Below are 14282 nucleotides of genomic sequence, written 5' to 3'. Positions count from 1 at the left end.
GCATCCCACTTCACACAGTCATTGCAGCTCATTTCACTCAGTCACTGCATCCCATTTCTCTCAGTCACTACATCCCATTTCCCACAGTCATTGCATCCAATTTCACTCTCTCACTGCATTCCATTTCCATCTGTCACTGCATCCCATTTCACTCAGTCACTGCATCCCATTTCACTCAGTCACTGCATCCCATTTCCTTCAGTCACTGCATCCCATTTCCTTCAGTCACGGCATCCCATTTCCTTCAGACACTGCATCCCACTTCACACAGTCATTGCATCCCATTTCCCTCAGTCACTGCACCCATTTCACTCAGTCACTGCATCCCATATGCATCAGACACTGCATTCAATTTCCATCAGTCACTGCATCTCACTTCACTCATTCACAGCATCACATTTCACACAGTCACTGCATCCCATTTCACGCAGTCACTGCATCCCATTTCACGCAGTCACTGCATCCCATTTCACGCAGTCACTGCATCCCATATCACTCCGTCACTGCATTCAATTTCCATCAGTCACTGCATTCAATTTCCATCAGTCACTACATTCAATTTACATCAGACACTGCAATGCATTCCACTGTGTTACTGCGTCCCGTTTCACTCAGTCACTGCATCTCACTTCACGCAGTCACTACATCCCATTTCCCTCAGTCACTGCATCCAATTTCCCTCAGTCACTGCATCCAATTTCCCTCAGTCACTGCATCCCATTTCACTCAGACACTGCATCCCATTTCTCTCAGTCACTACATCCCATTTCCCACAGTCATTGCATCCAATTTCACTCTCTCACTGCATTCAATTTCCATCTGTCACCTCATCCCATTTCAATCAGTCACGGCATCCCATTTCACTCAGTCACAGCTTCCCATTTCACTCATTCACAGCTTCCCATTTCACTCAGTCACTGCATTCCATTTCCCTCAGTCACTGCATCCCATTTCACGCAGTCACTGCATCACATTCCCCTCAGTCACTGCATCCCATTAAACTCAGTCACAGCATGCCATTTCCCACAGTGACTGCATCTCATTTCATTTAGTCACTGCATCCCAGTTCAATCAGTCACTGCATCCCAGGACACTCAGACACTGCATCCCAGTTCACTCAGTCACTGCATCACATTACCCTCAGTCACAGCATCACATTACCCTCAGTCACTGCATCCCATTTCCCTCAGTCAGTGTATCCCATTTCCCTCAGTCAGTGCATCCCATTCCCCTCAGTCACTGCATCCCATTTCCCACAGTCACTGCATCCCATTTCCCTCAGTCACTGCATCCCATTTCCCTCAGTCACTGCATCTCACTTCACTCATTCACTGCATCCCATTTCCCACAGTCACTGCATCCCACTTCACACAGTCATTGCATCCCATTTCACTCAGTCACTGCATCCCATTTCACGCAGTCACTGCATCCCATTTCACTCCGTCACTGCATCCCATTTCCCTCAGTCACTGCATCCCATTTCACTCAGACACTGCATCCCATTTCTCTCAGTCACTACTTCCCATTTCCCACATTCATTTCATCCAATTTCACTCTCTCACTGCATTCAATTTCCATCTGTCACCTCATCCCATTTCACTCAGTCACGGCATCCCATTTCCCTCAGTCACGGCATCCCCTTTCCCGCAGTCACGGCATCCCCTTTCCCTCAGTCACGGCATCCTATTTAACAGAGACAGTGAATCCTATTCACCTGAGACAGTGAATGTATTTCCATCAATCACCACACCCAATTCCACACAGTCACGGCATCCCATTTCACTCAGTCACTGCATCCCATTTCACTCAGTCGCTGCATCCCATTTCACTCAGTCGCTGCATCCCATTCCCCTCAGTCAATGCATCCCATTCCCCTCAGTCAATGCATCCCATTTCCCACATTCCCTGCAGCCCATTTAACAGTCACTGCATCCCATTTCACTCACTCACTGCATCCCAGGACACTCAGTCACTCCATCCCCGTTCACTCAGTCACTGCATCCCAGTTCACTCAGTCACTGCATCCCAGTTCACTCAGTCACTCCATCCCCGTTCACTCAGTCACTGCATCCCAGTTCACTCAGTCACTGCATCCCAGTTCACTCAGTCACTGCATCCCAGTTCACTCAGTCACTGCATCCCATTCCCCTCAGTCAGTGCATCCCATTTCCCACAGTCCCTGCAGCCCATTTGACAGTCAATGCATCGCATTCCAATCTGTCACTGCATCGCAATTCCCTCACTCACTGCTTCCCATTTCACGGAGTCACTGCATCGAATTTCACTCAGTCACTCCATCCTTTTTACCTCAGTCACTGCAGCCCATTTCCATCAGTCAATGCATCCCATTTCCGTCAGTCTCTGCATCCCATTTCCTTCAGACACTGCATCCCACTTCACACAGTCATTGCAGCTCATTTCACTCAGTCACTGCATCCCATTTCTCTCAGTCACTACATCCCATTTCCCACAGTCATTGCATCCAATTTCACTCTCTCACTGCATTCCATTTCCATCTGTCACTGCATCCCATTTCACTCAGTCACTGCATCCCATTTCACTCAGTCACTGCATCCCATTTCCTTCAGTCACTGCATCCCATTTCCTTCAGTCACGGCATCCCATTTCCTTCAGTTACGGCATCCCATTTCCTTCAGACACTGCATCCCACTTCACACAGTCATTGCATCCCATTTCCCTCAGTCACTGCACCCATTTCACTCAGTCACTGCATCCCATATGCATCAGACACTGCATTCAATTTCCATCAGTCACTGCATCTCACTTCACTCATTCACAGCATCACATTTCACACAGTCACTGCATCCCATTTCACGCAGTCACTGCATCCCATTTCACGCAGTCACTGCATCCCATATCACTCCGTCACTGCATTCAATTTCCATCAGTCACTGCATTCAATTTCCATCAGTCACTACATTCAATTTACATCAGACACTGCAATGCATTCCACTGTGTTACTGCGTCCCGTTTCACTCAGTCACTGCATCTCACTTCACGCAGTCACTGCATCCAATTTCACGCAGACACTGCATCCCATTTCACGCAGTCACTGCATCCCATTTCACGCAGTCACTGCATCCCATTTCACGCAGTCACGGCATCCCATTTCACGCAGTCACGGCATCCCATTTCCCTCAGTCACTGCATCCCATTTAACAGAGACAGTGAATCCTATTCAACTGAGACAGTGAATGTATTTCCATCAATCACCACACCCAATTCCACACAGTCACGGCATCCAATTTCACTCAGTCACAGCATCCCATTTCTCTCAGTCACTACATCCCATTTCCCACAGTCATTGCATCCAATTTCACTCTCTCACTGCATTCCATTTCCATCTGTCACTGCATCCCATTTCACTCAGTCACTGCATCCCATTTCCATCAGTCACGGCATCCCATTTCCTTCAGACACTGCATCCCACTTCACACAGTCATTGCATCCCATTTCCCTCAGTCACTGCACCCATTTCACAGAGTCACGACATCCCATATGCATCAGACACTGCATTCAATTTCCATCAGTCACTGCATCTCACTTCACTCATTCACTGCATCCCATTTCCCACAGTCACTGCATCCCATTTCCCACAGTCACAGCATCCCATTTCACGCAGTCACTGCATCCCATTTCACGCAGTCACTGCATCCCATTTCACGCAGTCACTGCATCCCATATCACTCCATCACTGCATTCAATTTCCATCAGTCACTGCATTCAATTTACATCAGTCACTACATTCAATTTACATCAGTCACTGTAATGCATTCCACTCTGTTACTGCGTCCCGTTTCACTCAGTCACTGCATCTCAATTCACTCATTCACTGCATTCAATTTCACGCAGTCACTGCATCCCATTTCACACAGTTACTGCATCCCGGTTCTCATCTGACGCTGCATTCAAGCTCCGTCAGGTACTGCATCCCATTTCCTCAGTCACTGCATCCCATTTCCCACAGTCACTGCATCCCATTTCACTCAGTCACTGCATCCAATTTCCCTCAGTCACTGCATCCAATTTCCCTCAGTCACTGCATCCAATTTCCCTCAGTCACTGCATCCCATTTCACTCAGACACTGCATCCCATTTCTCTCAGTCACTACATCCCATTTCCCACAGTCATTGCATCCAATTTCACTCTCTCACTGCATTCAATTTCCATCTGTCACCTCATCCCATTTCAATCAGTCACGGCATCCCATTTCACTCAGTCACAGCTTCCCATTTCACTCATTCACAGCTTCCCATTTCACTCAGTCACTGCATTCCATTTCCCTCAGTCACTGCATCCCATTTCACGCAGTCACTGCATCACATTCCCCTCAGTCACTGCATCCCATTAAACTCAGTCACAGCATGCCATTTCCCACAGTGACTGCATCTCATTTCATTTAGTCACTGCATCCCAGGACACTCAGACACTGCATCCCAGTTCACTCAGTCACTGCATCACATTACCCTCAGTCACAGCATCACATTACCCTCAGTCACAGCATCACATTACCCTCAGTCACTGCATCCCATTTCCCTCAGTCAGTGTATCCCATTTCCCTCAGTCAGTGCATCCCATTCCCCTCAGTCACTGCATCCCATTTCCCACAGTCACTGCATCCCATTTCCCTCAGTCACTGCATCCCATTTCCCTCAGTCACTGCATCTCACTTCACTCATTCACTGCATCCCATTTCCCACAGTCACTGCATCCCACTTCACACAGTCATTGCATCCCATTTCACTCAGTCACTGCATCCCATTTCACGCAGTCACTGCATCCCATTTCACTCAGTCACTGCATCCCATTTCCCTCAGTCACTGCGTCCCATTTCACTCCGTCACTGCATCCCATTTCCCTCAGTCACTGCATCCCATTTCACTCAGACACTGCATCCCATTTCTCTCAGTCACTACTTCCCATTTCCCACATTCATTTCATCCAATTTCACTCTCTCACTGCATTCAATTTCCATCTGTCACCTCATCCCATTTCACTCAGTCACGGCATCCCATTTCCCTCAGTCACGGCATCCCCTTTCCCGCAGTCACGGCATCCCCTTTCCCTCAGTCACGGCATCCTATTTAACAGAGACAGTGAATCCTATTCACCTGAGACAGTGAATGTATTTCCATCAGTCACGGCATCCCATTTCACTCAGTCACAGCATCCCATTTCTCTCAGTCACTACATCCCATTTCCCACAGTCATTGCATCCAATTTCACTCTCTCACTGCATTCCATTTCCATCTGTCACTGCATCCCAATTCACTCAGTCACGGCATCCCATTTCACTCAGTCACTGCATCCCATTTCACTCAGTCACTGCATCCCATTTCACTCAGTCACTGCATCCCATTTCACTCAGTCACTGCATCCCATTTCCTTCAGTCACGGCATCCCATTTCCTTCAGACACTGCATCCCACTTCACACAGTCATTGCATCCCATTTCCCTCAGTCACTGCACCCATTTCACTCAGTCACTGCATCCCATATGCATCAGACACTGCATTCAATTTCCATCAGTCACTGCATCTCACTTCACTCATTCACAGCATCACATTTCACACAGTCACTGCATCCCATTTCACGCAGTCACTGCATCCCATTTCACGCAGTCACTGCATCCCATTTCACGCAGTCACTGCATCCCATTTCACGCAGTCACTGCATTCAATTTCCATCAGTCACTGCATTCAATTTCCATCAGTCACTACATTCAATTTACATCAGACACTGCAATGCATTCCACTGTGTTACTGCGTCCCGTTTCACTCAGTCACTGCATCTCACTTCACGCAGTCACTACATCCCATTTCACGCAGTCACTCCATCCAATTTCACTCTCTCACTGCATTCCATTTCCATCTGTCACTGCATCCCATTTCACTCCGTCACTGCATTCAATTTCCATCAGTCACTGCATTCAATTTCCATCAGTCACTACATTCAATTTACATCAGACACTGCAATGCATTCCACTGTGTTACTGCGTCCCGTTTCACTCAGTCACTGCATCTCACTTCACGCAGTCACTGCATCCAATTTCACGCAGTCACTGCATCCCATTTCACGCAGTCACTGCATCCCATTTCACGCAGTCACGGCATCCCATTTCACGCAGTCACGGCATCCCATTTCCCTCAGTCACTGCATCCCATTTAACAGAGACAGTGAATCCTATTCAACTGAGACAGTGAATGTATTTCCATCAATCACCACACCCAATTCCACACAGTCACGGCATCCAATTTCACTCAGTCACAGCATCCCATTTCTCTCAGTCACTACATCCCATTTCCCACAGTCATTGCATCCAATTTCACTCTCTCACTGCATTCCATTTCCATCTGTCACTGCATCCCATTTCACTCAGTCACTGCACCCATTTCACAGAGTCACGGCATCCCATTTCCTTCAGACACTGCATTCAATTTCCATCAGTCACTGCATCTCACTTCACTCATTCACTGCATCCCATTTCCCACAGTCACTGCATCCCATTTCCCACAGTCACTGCATCCCATTTCACACAGTCACTTCATCTCATTTCCCACAGTCACTGCATCCCATTTCACGCAGTCACTGCATCCCATTTCACGCAGTCACTGCATCCCATATCACTCCATCACTGCATTCAATTTCCATCAGTCACTGCATTCAATTTACATCAGTCACTACATTCAATTTACATCAGTCACTGTAATGCATTCCACTCTGTTACTGCGTCCCGTTTCACTCAGTCACTGCATCTCAATTCACTCATTCACTGCATTCAATTTCACGCAGTCACTGCATCCCATTTCACACAGTTACTGCATCCCGGTTCTCATCTGACGCTGCATTCAAGCTCCGTCAGGTACTGCATCCCATTTCCTCAGTCACTGCATCCCATTTCCCACAGTCACTGCATCCCATTTCACTCAGTCACTGCATCCAATTTCCCTCAGTCACTGCATCCAATTTCCCTCAGTCACTGCATCCAATTTCCCTCAGTCACTGCATCCCATTTCACTCAGACTCTGCATCCCATTTCTCTCAGTCACTACATCCCATTTCCCACAGTCATTGCATCCAATTTCACTCTCTCACTGCATTCAATTTCCATCTGTCACCTCATCCCATTTCAATCAGTCACGGCATCCCATTTCACTCAGTCACAGCTTCCCATTTCACTCATTCACAGCTTCCCATTTCACTCAGTCACTGCATTCCATTTCCCTCAGTCACTGCATCCCATTTCACGCAGTCACTGCATCCCATTTCACGCAGTCACTGCATCACATTCCCCTCAGTCACTGCATCCCATTAAACTCAGTCACAGCATGCCATTTCCCACAGTGACTGCATCTCATTTCATTTAGTCACTGCATCCCAGTTCAATCAGTCACTGCATCCCAGGACACTCAGACACTGCATCCCAGTTCACTCAGTCACTGCATCACATTACCCTCAGTCACAACATCACATTACCCTCAGTCACTGCATCCCATTTCCCTCAGTCAGTGTATCCCATTTCCCTCAGTCAGTGCATCCCATTCCCCTCAGTCACTGCATCCCATTTCCCACAGTCACTGCATCCCATTTCCCTCAGTCACTGCATCCCATTTCCCTCAGTCACTGCATCTCACTTCACTCATTCACTGCATCCCATTTCCCACAGTCACTGCATCCCACTTCACACAGTCATTGCATCCCATTTCACTCAGTCACTGCATCCCATTTCACGCAGTCACTGCATCCCATTTCACTCAGTCAGTGCATCCCATTTCCCTCAGTCAGTGCATCCCATTTCCCTCAGTCACTGCGTCCCATTTCACTCCGTCACTGCATCCCATTTCCCTCAGTCACTGCATCCCATTTCACTCAGACACTGCATCCCATTTCTCTCAGTCACTACTTCCCATTTCCCACATTCATTTCATCCAATTTCACTCTCTCACTGCATTCAATTTCCATCTGTCACCTCATCCCATTTCACTCAGTCACGGCATCCCATTTCCCTCAGTCACGGCATCCCCTTTCCCGCAGTCACGGCATCCCCTTTCCCGCAGTCACGGCATCCCCTTTCCCGCAGTCACGGCATCCTATTTAACAGAGACAGTGAATCCTATTCACCTGAGACAGTGAATGTATTTCCATCAATCACCACACCCAATTCCACACAGTCACGGCATCCCATTTCACTCAGTCACAGCATCCCATTTCTCTCAGTCACTACATCCCATTTCCCACAGTCATTGCATCCAATTTCACTCTCTCACTGCATTCCATTTCCATCTGTCACTGCATCCCAATTCACTCAGTCACTGCATCCCATTTCACTCAGTCACTGCATCCCATTTCACTCAGTCACTGCATCCCATTTCACTCAGTCACTGCATCCCATTTCACTCAGTCACTGCATCCCATTTCACTCAGTCACTGCATCCCATTTCACTCAGTCACTGCATCCCATTTCACTCAGTCACTGCATCCATTTCACTCAGTCACTGCATCCCATTTCACTCAGTCACGGCATCCCATTTCCATCAGTCACAGCATCCCATTTCCATCAGTCACTGCACCCACTTCCCCACAGTCTCCGCATCACATTTCACAGAGACACGGCGTCCCATTTCACTTCGCCACTGCAACCCGTTGGCCTTAGTCACAGCATCCCGTTTCCACAGTCACTGCATCTCCTTTCCCCAAGTCACTGCTTCCCATCTCCACGGTCACTTGCACCCATTTCATTCAATCACTGCCTCCCATTCCCCTCAGTCACTGCATCCCATTCCCCTCAGTCAATGCATCCCATTCCCCTCAGTCAATGCATCCCATTCCCCTCAGTCAGTGCATCCCATTTCCCACATTCCCTGCAGCCCATTTAACAGTCACTGCATCCCATTTCACTCACTCACTGCATCCCATTTCATGCAGTCAGTGCATCCCATTTCACGCAGACACTGCGTCCCATTTCACGCAGACACTGCGTCCCATTTCACAGGGACACGGCGTCCCATTTCACTTCGCCACTGCAACCCGTTTCCCACAGTCACAGCATTCCGTTTCCACAGTCACTGCATCTCCTTTCCCCAAGTCACTGCATCCCATCTCCACGGTCACTTGCACCCATTTCATTCAATCACTGCCTCCCATTTCCATCCCTCACTGCATCCCATTTCCAAAAGTCACTGCCACCTATTTCCCTCAGTAACTGCATCCTATTTCCCTCAGTCACTGCATCCCATTTCCCTAAGTCAGTGCGTACCATTTCCCTCAGTCAGTGCGTACCATTTCCCTCAGTCAGTGCGTACCATTTCCCTCAGTCAGTGCGTACCATTTCCCTCAGTCAGTGCGTACCATTTCCCTCAGTCAGTGCGTACCATTTCGTTCAGTCACTGCATCCCATACCCGTAAGTCACTGCATTCCAGTTCAATCAGTCACTGCATCCCATTTCACTCAGACACTGCATCCCATTTCCCTCAGTCACTGCATCACATTTGCATCAGACTCGGCATCCCATTACCCTCAGTCACAGCATGCCATTTCCCACACTGACTGCATCCCATTTCCCTCAGTCACTGCATCCCATTCCCCTCAGTCACTGCATCCCATTCCCCTCAGTCAATGCATCCCATTCCCCTCAGTCAATGCATCCCATTCCCCTCAGTCAGTGCAACCCATTTCCCACATTCCCTGCAGCCCATTTAACAGAAACTGCATCCCATTTCACTCACTCACTGCATCCCAGGACACTCAGTCACTCCATCCCCGTTCACTCAGTCACTGCATCCCAGTTCACTCAGTCACTCCATCCCCGTTCACTCAGTCACTGCATCCCAGTTCACTCAGTCACTGCATCCCAGTTCACTCAGTCACTGCATCCCATTCCCCTCAGTCAGTGCATCCCATTTCCCACAGTCCCTGCAGCCCATTTGACAGTCAATGCATCGCATTCCAATCTGTCACTGCATCGCAATTCCCTCACTCACTGCTTCCCATTTCACGGAGTCACTGCATCGAATTTCACTCAGTCACTCCATCCTTTTTACCTCAGTCACTGCAGCCCATTTCCATCAGTCAATGCATCCCATTTCCGTCAGTCTCAGCATCCCATTTCCTTCAGACACTGCATCCCACTTCACACAGTCATTGCAGCTCATTTCACTCAGTCACTGCATCCCATTTCTCTCAGTCACTACATCCCATTTCCCACAGTCATTGCATCCAATTTCACACTCTCACTGCATTCCATTTCCATCTGTCACTGCATCCCATTTCACTCAGTCACTGCATCCCATTTCCATCAGTCACGGCATCCCATTTCCATCAGTCACGGCATCCCATTTCCTTCAGACACTGCATCCCACTTCACACAGTCATTGCATCCCATTTCCCTCAGTCACTGCACCCATTTCACTCAGTCACTGCATCCCATATGCATCAGACACTGCATTCAATTTCCATCAGTCACTGCATCTCACTTCACTCATTCACAGCATCACATTTCACACAGTCACTGCATCCCATTTCACGCAGTCACTGCATCCCATTTCACGCAGTCACTGCATCCCATTTCACGCAGTCACTGCATCCCATTTCACGCAGTCACTGCATCCCATATCACTCCGTCACTGCATTCAATTTCCATCAGTCACTGCATTCAATTTCCATCAGTCACTACATTCAATTTACATCAGTCACTGCAATGCATTCCACTGTGTTACTGCGTCCCGTTTCACTCAGTCACTGCATCTCACTTCACGCAGTCACTGCATCCAATTTCACGCAGTCACTGCATCCCATTTCACGCAGTCACTGCATCCCATTTCACTCAGTCACTGCATCCCATTTCCATCAGTCACGGCATCCCATTTCCTTCAGACACTGCATCCCACTTCACACAGTCATTGCATCCCATTTCCCTCAGTCACTGCACCCATTTCACTCAGTCACTGCATCCCATATGCATCAGACACTGCATTCAATTTCCATCAGTCACTGCATCTCACTTCACTCATTCACAGCATCACATTTCACACAGTCACTGCATCCCATTTCACGCAGTCACTGCATCCCATTTCACGCAGTCACTGCATCCCATTTCACGCAGTCACTGCATCCCATTTCACGCAGTCACTGCATCCCATATCACTCCGTCACTGCATTCAATTTCCATCAGTCACTGAATTCAATTTCCATCAGTCACTACATTCAATTTACATCAGTCACTGCAATGCATTCCACTGTGTTACTGTGTCCCGTTTCACTCAGTCACTGCATCTCACTTCACGCAGTCACTGCATCCAATTTCACGCAGTCACTGCATCCCATTTCACGCAGTCACTGCATCCCATTTCACGCAGTCACTGCATCCCATTTCACGCAGTCACGGCATCCCATTTCACTCAGTCACGGCATCCCATTTCCCTCAGTCACTGCATCCCATTTAACAGAGACAGTGAATCCTATTCAACTGAGACAGTGAATGTATTTCCATCAATCACCACACCCAATTCCACACAGTCACGGCATCCAATTTCACTCAGTCACAGCATCCCATTTCTCTCAGTCACGACATCCCATTTCCCACAGTCATTGCATCCAATTTCACTCTCTCACTGCATTCCATTTCCCTCAGTCACTGCATCCCATTTCACTCAGACACTGCATCCCATTTCTCTCAGTCACTACATCCCATTTCCCACAGTCATTGCATCCAATTTCACTCTCTCACTGCTTTCAATTTCCATCTGTCACCTCATCCCATTTCACTCAGTCACGGCATCCCATTTCCCTCAGTCACGGCATCCCCTTTCCCGCAGTCACGGCATCCCCTTTCCCTCAGTCACGGCATCCTATTTAACAGAGACAGTGAATCCTATTCACCTGAGACAGTGAATGTATTTCCATCAGTCACGGCATCCCATTTCACTCAGTCACAGCATCCCATTTCTCTCAGTCACTACATCCCATTTCCCACAGTCATTACATCCAATTTCACTCTCTCACTGCATTCAATTTCCATCTGTCACCTCATCCCATTTCAATCAGTCACGGCATCCCATTTCACTCAGTCACAGCTTCCCATTTCACTCATTCACAGCTTCCCATTTCACTCATTCACAGCTTCCCATTTCACTCAGTCACTGCATTCCATTTCCCTCAGTCACTGCATCCCATTTCACGCAGTCACTGCATCACATTCCCCTCAGTCACTGCATCCCATTAAACTCAGTCACAGCATGCCATTTCCCACAGTGACTGCATCTCATTTCATTTAGTCACCGCTTCCCAGTTCAATCAGTCACTGCATCCCAGGACACTCAGTCACTGCATCCCAGTTCACTCAGTCACTGCATCCCATTTCACTCAGTCACTGCATCCCAGTTCACTCAGTCACTGCATCCCATTACCCTCAGTCACTGCATCCCATTACCCTCAGTCACAGCATCACATTACCCTCAGTCACAGCATCACATTACCCTCAGTCACAGCATCACATTACCCTCAGTCACTGCATCCCATTTCCCTCAGTCAGTGTATCCCATTTCCTTCAGTCAGTGCATCCCATTCCCCTCAGTCACTGCATCCCATTTCCCACAGTCACTGCATCCCATTTCCCTCAGTCACTGCATCCCATTTCCCTCAGTCACTGCATCCCATTTCCCTCAGTCACTGCATCCCATTTGCATCAAACACTGCATTCAATCTCCATCAGTCACTGCATCTCACTTCACTCATTCACTGCATCCCATTTCCCACAGTCACTGCATCCCACTTCACACAGTCATTGCATCCCATTTCACTCAGTCACTGCATCCCATTTCACGCAGTCACTGCATCCCATTTCACTCAGTCACTGCATCCCATTTCCCTCAGTCACTGCGTCCCATTTCACTCCGTCACTGCATCCCATTTCCCTCAGTCACTGCATCCCATTTCACTCAGACACTGCATCCCATTTCTCTCAGTCACTACTTCCCATTTCCCACATTCATTTCATCCAATTTCACTCTCTCACTGCATTCAATTTCCATCTGTCACCTCATCCCATTTCACTCAGTCACGGCTTCCCATTTCCCTCAGTCACGGCATCCCCTTTCCCGCAGTCACGGAATCCCCTTTCCCTCAGTCACGGCATCCTATTTAACAGAGACAGTGAATCCTATTCACCTGAGACAGTGAATGTATTTCCATCAATCACCACACCCAATTCCACACAGTCACGGCATCCCATTTCACTCAGTCACAGCATCCCATTTCTCTCAGTCACTACATCCCATTTCCCACAGTCACTGCATCCAATTTCACTCTCTCACTGCATTCCATTTCCATCTGTCACTGCATCCCAAATCACTCAGTTACGGCATCCCATTTCACTCAGTCACTGCATCCCATTTCACTCATTCACAGCTTCCCATTTCACTCAGTCACTGCATTCCATTTCCCTCAGTCACTGCATCCCATTTCACGCAGTCACTGCATCACATTCCCCTCAGTCACTGCATCCCATTAAACTCAGTCACAGCATGCCATTTCCCACAGTGACTGCATCTCATTTCATTTAGTCACTGCATCCCAGTTCAATCAGTCACTGCATCCCAGGACACTCAGTCACTGCATCCCAGTTCACTCAGTCACTGCATCCCATTTCACTCAGTCACTGCATCCCAGTTCACTCAGTCACTGCATCCCAGTTCACTCAGTCACTGCATCCCATTACCCTCAGTCACTGCATCACATTACCCTCAGTCACAGCATCACATTACCCTCAGTCACAGCATCACATTACCCTCAGTCACTGCATCCCATTTCCCTCAGTCAGTGTATCCCATTTCCTTCAGTCAGTGCATCCCATTCCCCTCAGTCACTGCATCCCATTTCCCACAGTCACTGCATCCCATTTCCCTCAGTCACTGCATCCCATTTCCCTCAGTCACTGCATCCCATTTGCATCAAACACTGCATTCAATCTCCATCAGTCACTGCATCTCATTTCACTCATTCACTGCATCCCATTTCCCACAGTCACTGCATCCCACTTCACACAGTCATTGCATCCCATTTCACTCAGTCACTGCATCCCATTTCACGCAGTCACTGCATCCCATTTCACTCAGTCACTGCATCCCATTTCCCTCAGTCACTGCGTCCCATTTCACTCCGTCACTGCATCCCATTTCCCTCAGTCACTGCATCCCATTTCACTCAGTCACTGCATCCCATTTCTCTCAGTCACTACTTCCCATTTCCCACATTCATTTCATCC

At 48.3% G+C, this 14282-nt stretch overlaps 1 long non-coding RNA gene across 1 annotated transcript in view; it reads right to left on the bottom strand.

Moving 5' to 3' along the window:
* The window catches only part of LOC132207728 (uncharacterized), a 216774-nt gene that overhangs the window by 65176 nt on the left and 137316 nt on the right, over window positions 1-14282 (bottom strand). The window lies entirely within an intron of this gene.

This window comes from Stegostoma tigrinum, unplaced genomic scaffold (genome assembly GCF_030684315.1).
Source record: "Stegostoma tigrinum isolate sSteTig4 unplaced genomic scaffold, sSteTig4.hap1 scaffold_136, whole genome shotgun sequence".
NCBI classification, from domain to species: Eukaryota; Metazoa; Chordata; class Chondrichthyes; order Orectolobiformes; family Stegostomatidae; genus Stegostoma; species Stegostoma tigrinum.
Note: the sequence above shows the minus strand (reverse complement) of the source record. Positions and strands in the feature narration are given on the sequence as shown.